A 14,532-nucleotide genomic window follows, 5' to 3' on the forward strand; every position below is an offset into this window, starting at 1 on the left:
CCGACCTCCCGTTTAGATGATATCAGAGCCAAAGCAGCTTATTGAACTATAGTCTCGTCCGTCCGGGTATTTTCTGACCGTAAGGAGTCTGACTACAGCCCTCATCCGCAAGGATCTCGTCAACCACCGACACGGGTAGCAACCCACGGCCAACGGGTTGGAGAGCCTATTTTATTCAAAACATCGGGCAACTCGTACGATGTTCGGATCACTTTAGTCTGGTCTCTACCCTTCGACCTGTCCAGCATGGGTAACCCTACCAGGAGACGAAGCTCCAGCTAGCATAGCTTTTGGGGTCACTGAGACACGCAAGCCCCCCGACCACGGCAAGGATAGCGATCCACCGGGGGGTTCTAATTTAATACTTCATGTTTTAAATCTCAGGAATGCTTAGGTCAATTAACGGAATGATTGATTGTTAGGAATAGTAATTCAATCTCTAAGAACATTGCATCCCTGGATTGATTGTAAGGAATAGTAATTCAATCTCTAAGAACATTGCATCCCTGGATTGATTGTTAGGAATAGTAATTCAATCTCTTAGAACATTGCATTCCTGGATTGATTGGTAGGAATAGTAATTCAGTTTCTAAGAACATTGCACTTGGGATGTTCTGAACTTTCTTGATGAAAAGGAGACAGGCTGGCCAAAACTAAAATTATCAGAAAATTTATTTATGTTCCCAACTCAAGCAGTGGTGAATCTTTATCATGAAAATGGATCATGGGAATTAAGGTATAATAAGTACAAGGAGTAAGCCACTCATGTTTACTAAGACATCAAAAAGCTTGAACATGAAGTATCCGAGGAATAAACTGGGTCTCCAATAACACCGCAATGGACCCGTTTTCAATAAAAACATCGTGTCCTTATATCCCTCAATTTTTTTTGGCAATCAAATTTTAAATATCATATCATTACTAATATATTAACATGAAATACACGTATACTTCGTCTGATTGATTGATTGATTGTTGGTTGCTTTACGCCGCATTAGCACAACAAGGCTATATCGCGGCAAGAGCTAATTCGAATATTTTTTTACAATTTAAAGCATATTCTTAAAATCAGACAAAATTCTAGATTAAAGCAAATTGATTATTTACAAATAAAAATGAACATTAAGATAACGTGATGAAATTTAAAATCGTTTTAAATATAATAACATTTTTATATTTTAGAATATATTCCAACTTCTTTTAAGAATGAAACAATATTTGTAAATGGAACATTATTAAATAAATCATACATATTATTGACATTGAAATGCTTCTTGCGAATATCAGCAAAATCAATACAATTGCTTGAAACATGTTTAATAGTATACTTGCAGTTACAAGGTATACATTGTGGTTCTACTTCATTTTTTAAAAGATATTCGTGTGTTATTCTAGTATGGCCAATACGACATCTAGAAATAACACACTGATCTTTTCTGCACATAAAATTATTGAAAGGTTTACCTAAATTAGGTTTAATTTCATGTAATTTATTATCATCTTTTTTACTCCATTCATTTTTCAATATATTAAAAACATATTCTCTAATATTAGATTTAAAATCGGTATATGGTATATCACAGTTAGATAAAGGGTCACCCAGGGCATTCTTTGCCTCAAGGTCTACAGCTGTGTTTCCAAGGATTCCAACATGACTCGGCACCCATAGAAATACTATTTCTTTAAGAAGAATTTTTAAATTCCTCATTACATATACAATTTTGAGAATTGTTGGGTTTTTAATTTTAGTATTTTGTATAGCTTGTAAGCTTGAAAGTGAATCAGAACATATAATAAATTTGGATTTATCTGAAGAAGCAATAAATTTCAAAGCCAAAATTATTGCTTCTGCTTCAGCAGATCGATGCATCAGATGGCAAACGGAGAGTTGCAGCTCTGTCCCTGAAGACAGCAGCAGATGCAACTCTGTCACCATCTTTTGATCCATCAGTATAGACAGTTGAGAAATCTGAATAATTGGCTTTGATTTCAGCATAGTGTTGCTGAATTAAAAAAGGGTTTGTTTTATTTTTATTGTGTTCACGGAGATCAAATATCATTTTTGGTTTGGGAAGTTCCCATGGGGGACATTTGCAAGTTTCAACTTGCTACTTCGTCTGAAGAGTAGGTATGCTACGTGAAATATTGGGGACGATCAAATTTTATGGCTGTAGAATAATAGTGAGAACCGTATGGAGTTATGCTACCATACATATGATATAAAATATGAATTCAATCAAATAAATCTTAGTACATAAATGAACATTAAAACTGAGATAATGAAAGGTATCCTTCCGTGTATTCAACTTGTGTATATATTTACGACTTAGAGAATCAGTTGCCAGTCATTTCAGTGCAATGCAAAATCTTTGTTCTACTTTAGATTATAAAAAAAATTATTGATATAGGTGGGGACTTCAACTGTGATATTAAGAATCCATCACTAAGTACGAAAAGGTTATTAGAATATATCAAGTTCAGGGACTTTTTCAAGTTATTGGTCACGTGACTACATATGGACTAACAACTCTGGACTCAATATTCACAAACTGTTGTGAAGAAACTCGTTGGAAGCATATTATAGTTATCACAAGCCAGTTTTGATAGCTTTAAAAAGCCCTTATACCAGTTTCTAAGCAAAAGATTACAGATTTGGCATCTTCATTTCACTAAGTAAATATATAAAATATTTTATAAAGACATGTATACCAAAACTAGATATATAAAAACTAATTCCAAAAAGTAGAAAACACCAAAACATGAAGATGGACGTAACTGTGTAACAATCATCTCGGAAGTGGCTATATCTCAACACAAGAAAAACTCTCTAATTACAGTAATTCAATATTTCTTTAAAATATTAACACTTATCTTTTTGAAAAGGCAAATATCAATGTGAGTGACAATAATAAGCGTTTGTGGATTAACATTGATGCTATCAGAATTCGACATTCTTTGTAAAAAGCAAGTGAGAAGGAAAAGAAACGGAGAAAACACTTGAAAGTTATGGAAGCACAACACCAAGATACACTCCAATATGACATTTATGCTAAATACACGTATTACAAATCTAGTACTTCAGACAAATCTTAGTGGAAAAGGGGAAGGAGGAGTACATCGTTTTGGACGAAAATATGCCTGGTATTTATGTCATAACAGTCAGGAATAGTAAAATGTCATCACAAACCCAAACTAAGGCCACTATCAGGCTTGTCTCTATTGTGGTGCAATGCGCATACATATAAATGTTCACACGTGAAACCAGAACTCACATAGGTGAAACAAAGTAAAATAACAAAAATACCGAACTCCAAGGAAAATTCAAAATGGAAAGTCCTTAATCAAATGGCAAAATCAAAAGCTAAAACACATCAAACGAATGGACAGCACCTATCATATTCCTGACTTAGTACAGGCATTTTCTTATGTAGAAAATGGTGGATTTAACCTGGTTTTATATCTAGTTAAACCTCTCACTTGTATGACAGTCGCATGTAACAAATTCATTCTGCCAAAAAGCCAGACTTCTCAAATTAGGTGACCATAAACATGACAAGCAAGTTGTTAGGGCCGGCTTTGGAGAACTTACGCTGAGCATAAAAAAGTTGGGCAACACCTTTTTTTCATTTTTGTTTGTTTTTGTTTCTGCCAACAAAGCAATATTTAAATGTAATTGCTATAATCTTTTGGTCTACCTGTAATTTTTAACAGTCGTATTTTTTTCGGGTGATTGATTTCGCGCCATTTAAGCTTAGCGCGTGTAATCTATGTACTACATTCCTTACCTGTACTTTTAAACGAAATTTGAAATTTATTTTTCATTGACGATCAGACACACCCTTGGTGGTCGTAAGTATATTTTGAACACTTAAGTCTGGGTAGAGGCACGACAAATGTAGAAAGGATTTTTTGTATAAATGAACTGGACTTAAGATCTGTCGTAAGTGTAGTTTTAGACTATCGACTTTTTGTGAAATTAGCCACGGACATAAATAGCCTTGTTGGAATTCTTGTGCTTTTTCTTAAAAATTACATTGACATTACTAGAGACTTTGAGCAAATGTTGTACCAGTTCAGAGTGTCAAATCATCATAGAGACTGCCTTAGATTTGTATGTCCTAAGATAATGACTTAAAAGACGCGCGTTATTTCGTATATAATGATTATAATGTTGATGTTTGTCTTACTTCATTCAAGAACAAATAACAAGCAATCAAACTAGTAAAGAAAACTCAAAACTATTTCAAGACAAATAGACATATACGATTTCACAATATGAAAGCTTTTCCCAGTGTTGATCTAGGCAAAGACTTGACAAACTTGAGACTCGTGTTCAGATAACTTTCCTACGCACCAAAGTCTAGGTATACCATCTTTCCGATGCCTTTGTTTTTCATGTGAAGAACGATAACAAACCAACAACCCACAGGGTACTCCTATCTTCTATCAACAGTTGGTTTGTATCGCCTATTGTCATAAGCGGCAAAATTCCCCTTCCCCAAAATTGTTGGACATACATGAATTTTAAAGTCACCTCACTGAAAGACGAGTTAACAACCATTTATTATATTTGTGTAATGTTCCATCAATCTGGTTTCGGTAACTAATGTTTATCTCATTTATTCTTACAGATTAGAAACAAACATTCAAGAAAAGAAGTACATAGTAAAAGAAGGACGAAAGACACCAGAGGGACAGTCAAACTCACAGATCGAAAACAAACTGACAACGCCATGGCCAAAAATAAAAAGACAAACAGACAAATAATAGTACAGATGACACAACATAGAAAACCAAAGACCAAGCAACACGAACCCCACCAAAAACTGTAGTAAGTGAAGACCAGCTAATGGACTTATTTAACATTTGTCCTAAATGCTGCGCTTCTGCTAATTCATCCATTACACTAATAGCTAGGACTTTAATTAAAGTAAATGTTACATGTACAGTCAGCCATTTGTGGGGTCCGTTTTAGCTGGTAACTTGACAGTTTCGAGTGCAATTTTATATTCCGGTTCATTACCAACCAAAGTGCTACGTTTTATGCATTTTATGAACATTCCAACCAATTCTCACCAGACATTCTGCAATCATCAGATACATATTTTATATCCAGCTGTTTAAAGGTTAAAGCACCAACAGTCACAACACATAGCCAGATACAGAGACGCTACAGAGTCCTTGGTACTTGGTAGGGATGATACCCAAGGTAATTAAGCCAAGTATGGGTCATACTCAATAATAGACTTGAAACAAGGTATTTTAAGACATCCAACTAGTTCAGGTATGTAATTTTATAACCAATTTAATTGATGTATAACTAATATTTAAGATACTACCCATCGATACCAATGAAATGATACTTAATTGGTTTTCAAAACAAATATTTCAAATTTTATCAAAGAAAGCTATCCATACCTAGGTAGGACTGTTTAATGAGAGATGAACATATTACATATGCTTGTATATGTTGTGTACAAGTTGTATTGTTCAGATTTTTTGTGCAAGTTATCAGTGTTTTTTAACCGCTTAACACAAATGGATGATGCAAGCACACAGTCTACTGTCATATTTTCATGACTACATGATACAGTTTAATATTGAGCGTTGATACAATAAACATTATAAGAACACAATAAGACTTTTTACGGATATGATTTTGGTATAAGGAGAAAAATAAAAAAAGAATCTTAACCATTCAGGTGACCTTATTTCCAGTTTCAGGACAAGGAAATTGACACTAAATGTTAAATTGAAGAATATGAATTTAAATTTAAAACAATAAACTGATATATTTTAGAAGATACTTTTTAATTACCTGGTGCAAAAAGGTATGTGTCAAAAAACTTTTACAAAAACCCTACAGTCGTTGAGCATAGTGTCACAGTCGGTAGCCCAATGTGCTTCTGGTCTACAACAGACAGTTAACCTCATCGCAATTCAAAAAGCTCCAGAAAAGGACCATACCAGGAAATTTGATCTGGCCCAGTGGTATCACAACAGAAACGCAGAGGACGCACCACTAATCGGGAATGGAGCCATTCAAAACCGGCAAACACCACCTTCCTTAGGATACTCGTCCATTACTCCGGGTACGACAGGAGTGCGATCGGATTCATATTCCAACGTGGATATTGTGGCACCATCGTTACAGAGGAATATAACTGAGGGTAAGGACGTTAATTTAGGCGCTCTCATTTTGAAGCTCCTCTGACCCATTCAATAATTGCCGATGGGTTGCACGTTAACATGGCAAACAGATCCGATCCAAGATTAAATAGGCATCTATCCATCCAGGAATTCATTCAAGCTTTTGGGAAATTCAAAAGGATAATGGGTAACGCATATCCAGACCGTAGGTAGGAATTAGATGCTTATGAAGCTGACATAATCAACATTCATAATTTCTACGGCCTAAAATTTTACGATTACCATAAAATATTTACCGCTAAAGCAGCAGCTCTCGAGAGAGAAAAACAGGTTAAAGTCGATTGGAGTCTTCGCGACCGTGATATCCTATCTTTAATCACAGCAGAATCAACAGTGAATTTATGCAAAATGTGTAACCTGATAGATCACACAACACAATACTGCCCTTTGCAAACATCAGTCCAAGTAGAAAATACAACCCAAAGATCCTAACCATTTAGTAATCTACATGCACTATCCATAGATACGCAAGGTCGTTCAAGAGTGTTTCATGAAGGTCTAGAAGTATGTAATAACTTCAATAATCCTAAAGGTTGTTTTAAGAGAGTGTGTTATCTCCTTCATCAGTGTTCGAAATGTCGTGCTACAGGTCATAGTGTTTCAACCTGTAGAAAATCAAATATTAATCCGCCCGTTCATTCAGCCACATCTACAGTGTCCTCCAAGGGAAATAAAGCGGAGAAACTAAATTCAGGATGACTACCAAAGGAAAAGTTATTTTGTGAAGCGTCAACACCAATAAATGTTGACAATATGGAGCAAGAGTTATCATCACACCCTAATAAAACATTTTGTATCATATTTATGTAATGGACTGAGACAAGGTTTTTATTGTTTAGTTCCAGGAGAAATTTCAGAATCTAAAAATGTGAAAAATTTTCAGCTAGGTCTCAGGCTTCAATTGTTTCAGAGTTAATCAAAACAGAATGTCAAAAAGGTTTCGTACATGGACCTTTTTTAGTCCTTACCTTTTGCAAAATATAGAGTAAGTCCACTGGGTGTTGCTGTAGGTTAATACTCCGCGAAAAACGCTTGATTTTAGATTTTTCTTTCCAAATGACAATGATGGTTTTTTAAGTGTTAATGATATGATTTATAAGGAAGAATGTTATATGTCTTACGTAAAAATTGATGACGCCATAAGATTTTTTTTTAAATTAGGAAGGAACAGCACCCTATGTAAATATGACATATCCGACGCGTTCAAAATTTGTCCTTATATGCCATCCCAGTGACCTTTATTTTGTTTCAGATGGTAGTCTTTTTATTACTTTTATGTAAGATTAATTTTTGGCTGTCGTTCAAGTCCTATAATTTTCGACACAGTGTCACAGGAAATTTGCCATATTGCAGAGGAAAATCATAATATTAAGAATATTTTACATTTACTTGATGATTTTTTTAACTATTGATCATCCTAGTGATGACGGGGAAAGAAGCATGGCTATAATGATGACCCTTTTCAAACGTTTGAACATTCCAATTGTTTCATGGAAGATAATATCCCAAATATCAAGTTATAGAACTTGTTTACACCATCCAAGATCTAATGATGCCAGAAGAAGTGAGAAGTTTAAGTGACAAATATTCATCCATCACAACAAGTGGGAATAAGTCCCTTGGTGAAGATTTTGACTTTATTTTAGAAGAAAAGAACAAGCAGTTGAAGTCATGGATCCCTAAAGGTGTACCTACAGACAAAATTTGGTTAACTGTTTGCCGTAACAACAAGCTGCTGGAAACCATCCAAGACCATTATTTGTCCACCTTTAACATTAAATCTGATAAAGGTAAAAGTCGGTCTCTAGGAATCGAAAATGGTATAATTGCATATAAGATCTTACTCCGGAAAACTGATTACTTGAGGAAAACAGGGGACCATGTATCAATTTCAGGGATGGCTTTTGATGAAGGACTAGTAGATTTTTGAAAGGTACGAAAAAGAATTCATGTTTTAAACACAGAATGTTTAGGTCATCCAATTCAGACAGACCATTATAACTTCCGTCACTCTGTCCCAGTTACTCCTTCAGAGCGAGAGAAGCTATTTAGCACAAGTGACATGAAAAACAAAAAACTTCAGCGCGAGATAGAGTTAAAGATCATTTTCAGTTTGATTACTACAAACAATTGTATAAAAAGGAGGTTAAAACAAAGGGAAAGGCTAAACTTATTCATTTCTTGAGGGAGCTTACTGATGTTTTAGAAAATCTGAATAAAGATAATGAGAGACAACAAGATTAATTATCATGGTTAGAGGTATATTCAGTATATTTTGCATGTTTGGTTCAATGCTATCAGTGTATCGCATTCTGAATCTTGTTTGTAGATACTCTTATGATATATATGTGGCTGATAAACAAAATGATAAATGGTTGATTTTATTCATCGATGCATGTTACATCCCTATATATATACATGTATATATGAACCTCAGGCATGCCATTTATACTCAATGGTTATCTACTGGGGGAAGTCTTGTTAAAATTTACGACAGACATTCTATGTTATACCTAACATTTAAAAACACATCTATACATGTGAAAAATTCATGACGGATGCTTTCCATCAGATAACCATTGGTTATTCAGAGCTTACATCTTACATATATGTGCATGTGTCCTGTGTTATATATATACCGATTAATATCTATGCATGTTAAGGTATCATGTCATATATTATGAATCCAATCTGACTTGTTGGAGTAAAAGAAATTGACTTTTAGAAGTCAGAATGACAATAATAATATGTTATGTTCTCTTAAGTATTGCATAGGCATGGGATGTTCATTATTTTAAGTTTGTGTTTTACTTGTGAGAATGATCATTTCATTATGAAAAATATTTTCTAGATTTTAATTATACTTTTTGTTAAAGTTCAGGAGCATGGGGGTAAATTTTAACTGATTACTTTTACTTCTGATTTTTGTTCTTTAGGAACAGGTTTATTAATAGATTTCACAATTAAAGAACCTTAGTGAGCGCGCTCACATACCCCACGTCCCCACATTGTCATTGGAGAAATACAATAAATGTAAGGGAAAAAAATTGAATCATAATTACCTGTCAATATGCACATCTACATAGTATGTCCTTATTATCTACAAAGTTTCATGAAATTCTGTTGTGTGGTTTCAGAGGAGCTGCGATGACAAACTGTTGCAGAAGTACATTGAAGCAAATAAGTTCAAAAGGGCGTAACTCCTAGAAAAAAAATTGAATCGTAATTTCCTGTCGATATGCACATCTACATAGTATGTCCTTGTTATCTACAAAGTTTCATGAAATTCTGTGGTGTGGTTTCAGAGGAGTTGCGATGACAAAAGGTTGCAGTAGTATATTGGGCAAATAAGTTCAAAGGGGCGTAACTCCTTGGAAAAAAATTGATTCGTAAATTCCTGTCGATATGCACTACATAGTATGTCCTTATTATCTGAAAAGGTTTCATGAAATTCTGTTGAGTGGTTTGAGAGGAGTTGCGATGACAAGAAACAGGACTGACGGAATGACAGACGGACAGACAGACGGACGGACGGGTCAAAAACATTATACCCTTCGCAAAAAAATTTGCGTGGGGTATAATAAACGGACATATATGCAGATAATTTGTTCAGTCTTAACTATCAAAATGTAATGTTGATTTATCCTTGTTTATAAGTAAAGTGGCATTAATTAGGTAAAATACAGTGATTGATGGAAAATACATGTATCTTTTATTGGATTAAGATTTGTATGTGGTAAAGAAAACGTGTTATTCCATATATATATATAGCAGTATCATATAGAATTATTTTATATATGGCCATCAATGTCTTAAATTATTAAGATATTTTATTATAATGTTTTATTATAGATACTGGTATGAGCATGGCAATTTTGTTTGCATCAGTTAGCATGGCCATCATTTGCTTGCAATTTCTTCTTGCCATTATTAAAACGGAAATAAGATGCCTGTTTACCATAAAAGCAAGGTAAAATTTAATTCTGGAGATTTTTTATTACTGAATTTATGTAATACATAAAAGCAACCATTAATTAGCAACAAAAACCATGAGATAAGAAGTACAAGTTAATCTATTAGACATTTATAATTTGTTTATAATGATCAACCTCTTCATATTTATTTATTGCCGTTATTTAGTATGTATGAGAAGTGAAGGCAGACTTGGAAGTTGATTTGTATTATTCTGTTTTACCGTACATACAGTTTGTACTCTTAAGAAAAAAATATGGATTCATGTTTATGAACAAAAATATGTTCATAAAATCAATTTTCCTGTCAACACCAATGCATGCATTTATATACATAAGTCCACTGTGCACGTTAAATCCTTTAAATAACTAACCCATAACATAAAACACACCAACATGATTTTACAGTACACTTTATGATTATAATTTCAATTGTCATTTACATTTTTTTCAGTTATAGAGAGTAGAGTTGAAAAATTAAAGCCAGGCGAGAAAAGGGTATATGAGAGCAAGAAGCAACTAAACTCGAACAAGAACAAGTTTCTGAGCCTGTAGACACCCTCTTTCTCATTAGGAGGAAGGGGAGTAAAGTAATAAAGCCTTTGGATATGGGGAAATGAGGGAGCGGTTTTTTGGAAGGCAGACCTTTTACTGATGAGCCACCATATAGCCACATGAGGAAAGTGCCTACAATGCCTGTTGTGACCGAGTACACAAAGGTGTTACTGTCGACACCAGAGAAGGATATGTTAAACTTTAGTGTTGGCAGTGACCGTAATTTAGCCCAAGAACAAAACGAAATTCCAGAACAAATGCAGGTCAATGTTACACCAGCAGATGTAAATGTGTAAGTAATGAATATCAACGTTTAATCTTATCAATAACATGAATAAAGTATGATAGCTGCCTTTAAACGGTTACAATTTCAATGTTACATGTATTGGTAATTGAATTACATTATCATCTATGTAAAGTGCTGTGGCATGATTTGAATTGATAAATTAATATTGTATACATTAGTATACTCATGTTTACATTTCAAAAACTCCACATCAGATATATATATATATATATATATATACATTTACATGAATCTTTTTTGGAATACTTTATAGCTTGCTGTTCGGTGTGAGCCTATGATTCCTCATACAGTTGTTGTAAAGGTTCCTAAAGTGCAGAGCGTGACATCGGATTTATCGTCCCAATCCTTGGATATGTAACAGGAGGGTCGGGCGGCTTTACGTCACCAAACCCTGCTGACTACTAAAATGTCTGATATTGCTACAAACTCAGCGGCAGACTGACAGACGAACGACGGATGCGACAAGTTCAGGCTATGAGATCATGATAATGAGAATGAGCCCTAACCCTGCTTTGTATTAGACTGACACCCTAACTCACAAAGTAATAGTTTGCAGGAAGATATGTCACCCTTCATATACCTGGCCACATTATTCTGACTACGGGTCGATTCAGTCTTTGCTCTTACTTCTTAATGCTGCTTGCCTAGCGGAGCAGCTGATACCAGTTTTCAAGTCTTTGCATTGACTCTGCCTCTGTTTGAACCTTTAATAACCTCCTGCACTCAAGGCAAGCACTTTCAGACTAACCGAAGTGGTCTAATATCATGTAGGATATATGCATGAACAAACCATAAGTCATGATGTGAATTATGCGGTTGAAATAAAATTTTAATGGTATCAATTCTATAATATTGCACCATATGAGCATTTCATCTGAGTGCAGATGTTTCAATCAAAAAAGAATCTACAGCTATACAGTTTTCACTTTGACGTTGTGTTTTTTTTTTTTATTTTAAGAGCAATTACAAATTATATCATTAAGATGAGAACACCTAAACCATCCCATTGGCTTAAGATTAAACCAATTTCTGTACATGCACCTTTTCTTAAAATGGCATGATTGATAATAAATTCTCATCTCTGTTAACAGAATATATTTAAAAAATTTGTAAATAGTATAATAAAATGTAACATGAAAATATATGGTAACACAAGTTAAAGTCTATTTCTTCATCTTTTCTTTTCTTTACTTCTTCATTAGATTTTTTACACAGCAGATTCTGAAATAAAGCAAGATGCAAAGTTTATTATAGCAGCAACTAACTACCAATTTATCTTTATTTAAAAACAAGTAAAATAATTAAGTTGAGGTTAATATTAAGTACAGTGATACATGAACATCTATATGGTTTTTTTTCAGTTATAGAGAGTAGAGTTGAAAAATTAAACCCAGGCGAGAAAAGAGTATATGAGAGCAAGAAGCAACTAAACTCGAACAAGAACAAGTTTATGAGCCTGTAGACACCCTCTTCCTCATTAGGAGGAAGGGGAGTAAAGTAATTAAAGCCTTTGGATATGGGGAAATGAGGGAGCGGTTTTTTGGAAGGCAGACCTTTTACTGATGAGCCATATGAGGAAAGTGCCAACAATGCCTGTTGTGACCGAGTACACAAAGGTGTTACTGTCGACACCAGAGAAGGATATGTTAAATTTTGGTGTTGGCAGTGACCGTAATTTAGCCCAAGAACAAAACGAAATTCCAGAACAAATGCAGGTCAATGATTGATTGATTGATTGTTGGTTGCTTAACGTCCAGTGGCAAATATTTCATGCATATTCAGGACGAGAACAAGTTCACAATAAATACAATAGGTAGGCTCTGTAATAGATTAAGGGATTGAGGTCGGAGAAATTTAGACTGCCACGGGAAATGAGGGTATATTGGATAGGGACAGAAATTTAGCCTTGCAACAGGTCACCTACGGACCCCTCAAAGAGTTGTTGCAAGGGTTCTTAACGTGCAAAGAGCGTGGCACTCTCTTTACACGAGGCATCGGATTTAACGTCCCCATTCTGACCGGACGTGGCTGCAAATTTGTACATCCCGCACAGCCAAACGGACGCCCCACTTTAGCACGGGTTTTACTGCCGGTCGGAGGAAGACCAATGGTGACCATACTTCTATTCCCCAGTCACCCTTGGGGGGTGCAGGTCAATGTTACACCAGCAGATGTAAATGTGTAAGTAATGAATATCAACGTTTAATCTTATCAATAACATGAATAAAGTATGATAGCTGCCTTTAAACGGTTACAATTTCAATGTTACATGTATTGGTAAATGAATTACATTATCATCTATGTAAAGTGCTGTGGCATGATTTGAATTGATAAATTAATATTGTATACATTAGTATACTCATGTTTACATTTCAAAAACTCCACATCAGATATATATATATATATACATTTACATGAGTCTTTTTTGGAATACTTTATAGCTTGCTGTTCGGTGTGAGCCTATGATTCATCATACAGTTGTTGTAAAGGTTCCTAAAGTGCAGAGCGTGACATCGGATTTATCGTCCCAATCCTTGGATAATACAAATGACAAAATTATTTCCATGTGAGATTGACAGGCATATTTTCTGTTTTAACTGCATTAAAACCTGAACTTCAGTTTTTGACCGAGATTTTGTTTTACTTTATATGAATGATTGATTGTTGATTGCTTAATGTCCAGTGGCAAATATTTCATGCATATTCAGGACGAGAACAAATTAACAATAAATACAATAGGTAGGTTCTGTAATAGGGGTGTCCGGGATTAAGGTCGGAGAAATTTAGACTGCCACGGGAAATGAGGGGATATTGGATAGGGACAGAAATTAAGCCTTGCAACAGGTCACCTACGGACCCCTCAAAGAGTTGTTGCAAGGGTTCTTAACGTGCAAAGAGCGTGGCACTCTCTTTACACGAGGCATCGGATTTAACGTCCCCATTCTGACCGGACGTGGCTGCAAATTTGTACATCCCGCACAGCCAAACGGACGCCCCACTTTAGCAAGGGTTTTACTGCTGGTCGGAGGAAGACCAATGGTGACCATACTTCTATTCCCCAGTTACCCTTGGGGGCAACTTTATATGCCATTGATATTAATATGCAAAAAATTCCACAGGAAAATTTAATGAAGAATATATACACACAGATCTTATTTACTACATTGATAATATAAAAATATCTATTGATTTAAACTTTTCAGTATTTCCTGTTTTGTGTTTCTGTAGTAGTGTCAATTACTCTAGGTAATGATGTAAAGTTAGTGTTTTTATTAATTTGAAAAGCCATTTTCACTGAAAAGGTTTATTTAAATGACAATTTTAACTACTTCCCTCTCTGTGCCGAATTCAATTTTAACAAACTCTTTTGGCCTTTGCTTGCATAACATTAAATAACCATTTCCTTGAACTTTAAACTGTTTTTTTGTCCACTGAAGAATTGGTTTTACATAAACTGGAAACTTGATATTCCTACCTTTCCCTTGGTTT

This window comes from Mytilus californianus, unplaced genomic scaffold, assembly GCF_021869535.1.
Source record: "Mytilus californianus isolate M0D057914Y unplaced genomic scaffold, xbMytCali1.0.p SCAF_24, whole genome shotgun sequence".
Lineage (NCBI taxonomy): Eukaryota > Metazoa > Mollusca > Bivalvia > Mytilida > Mytilidae > Mytilus > Mytilus californianus.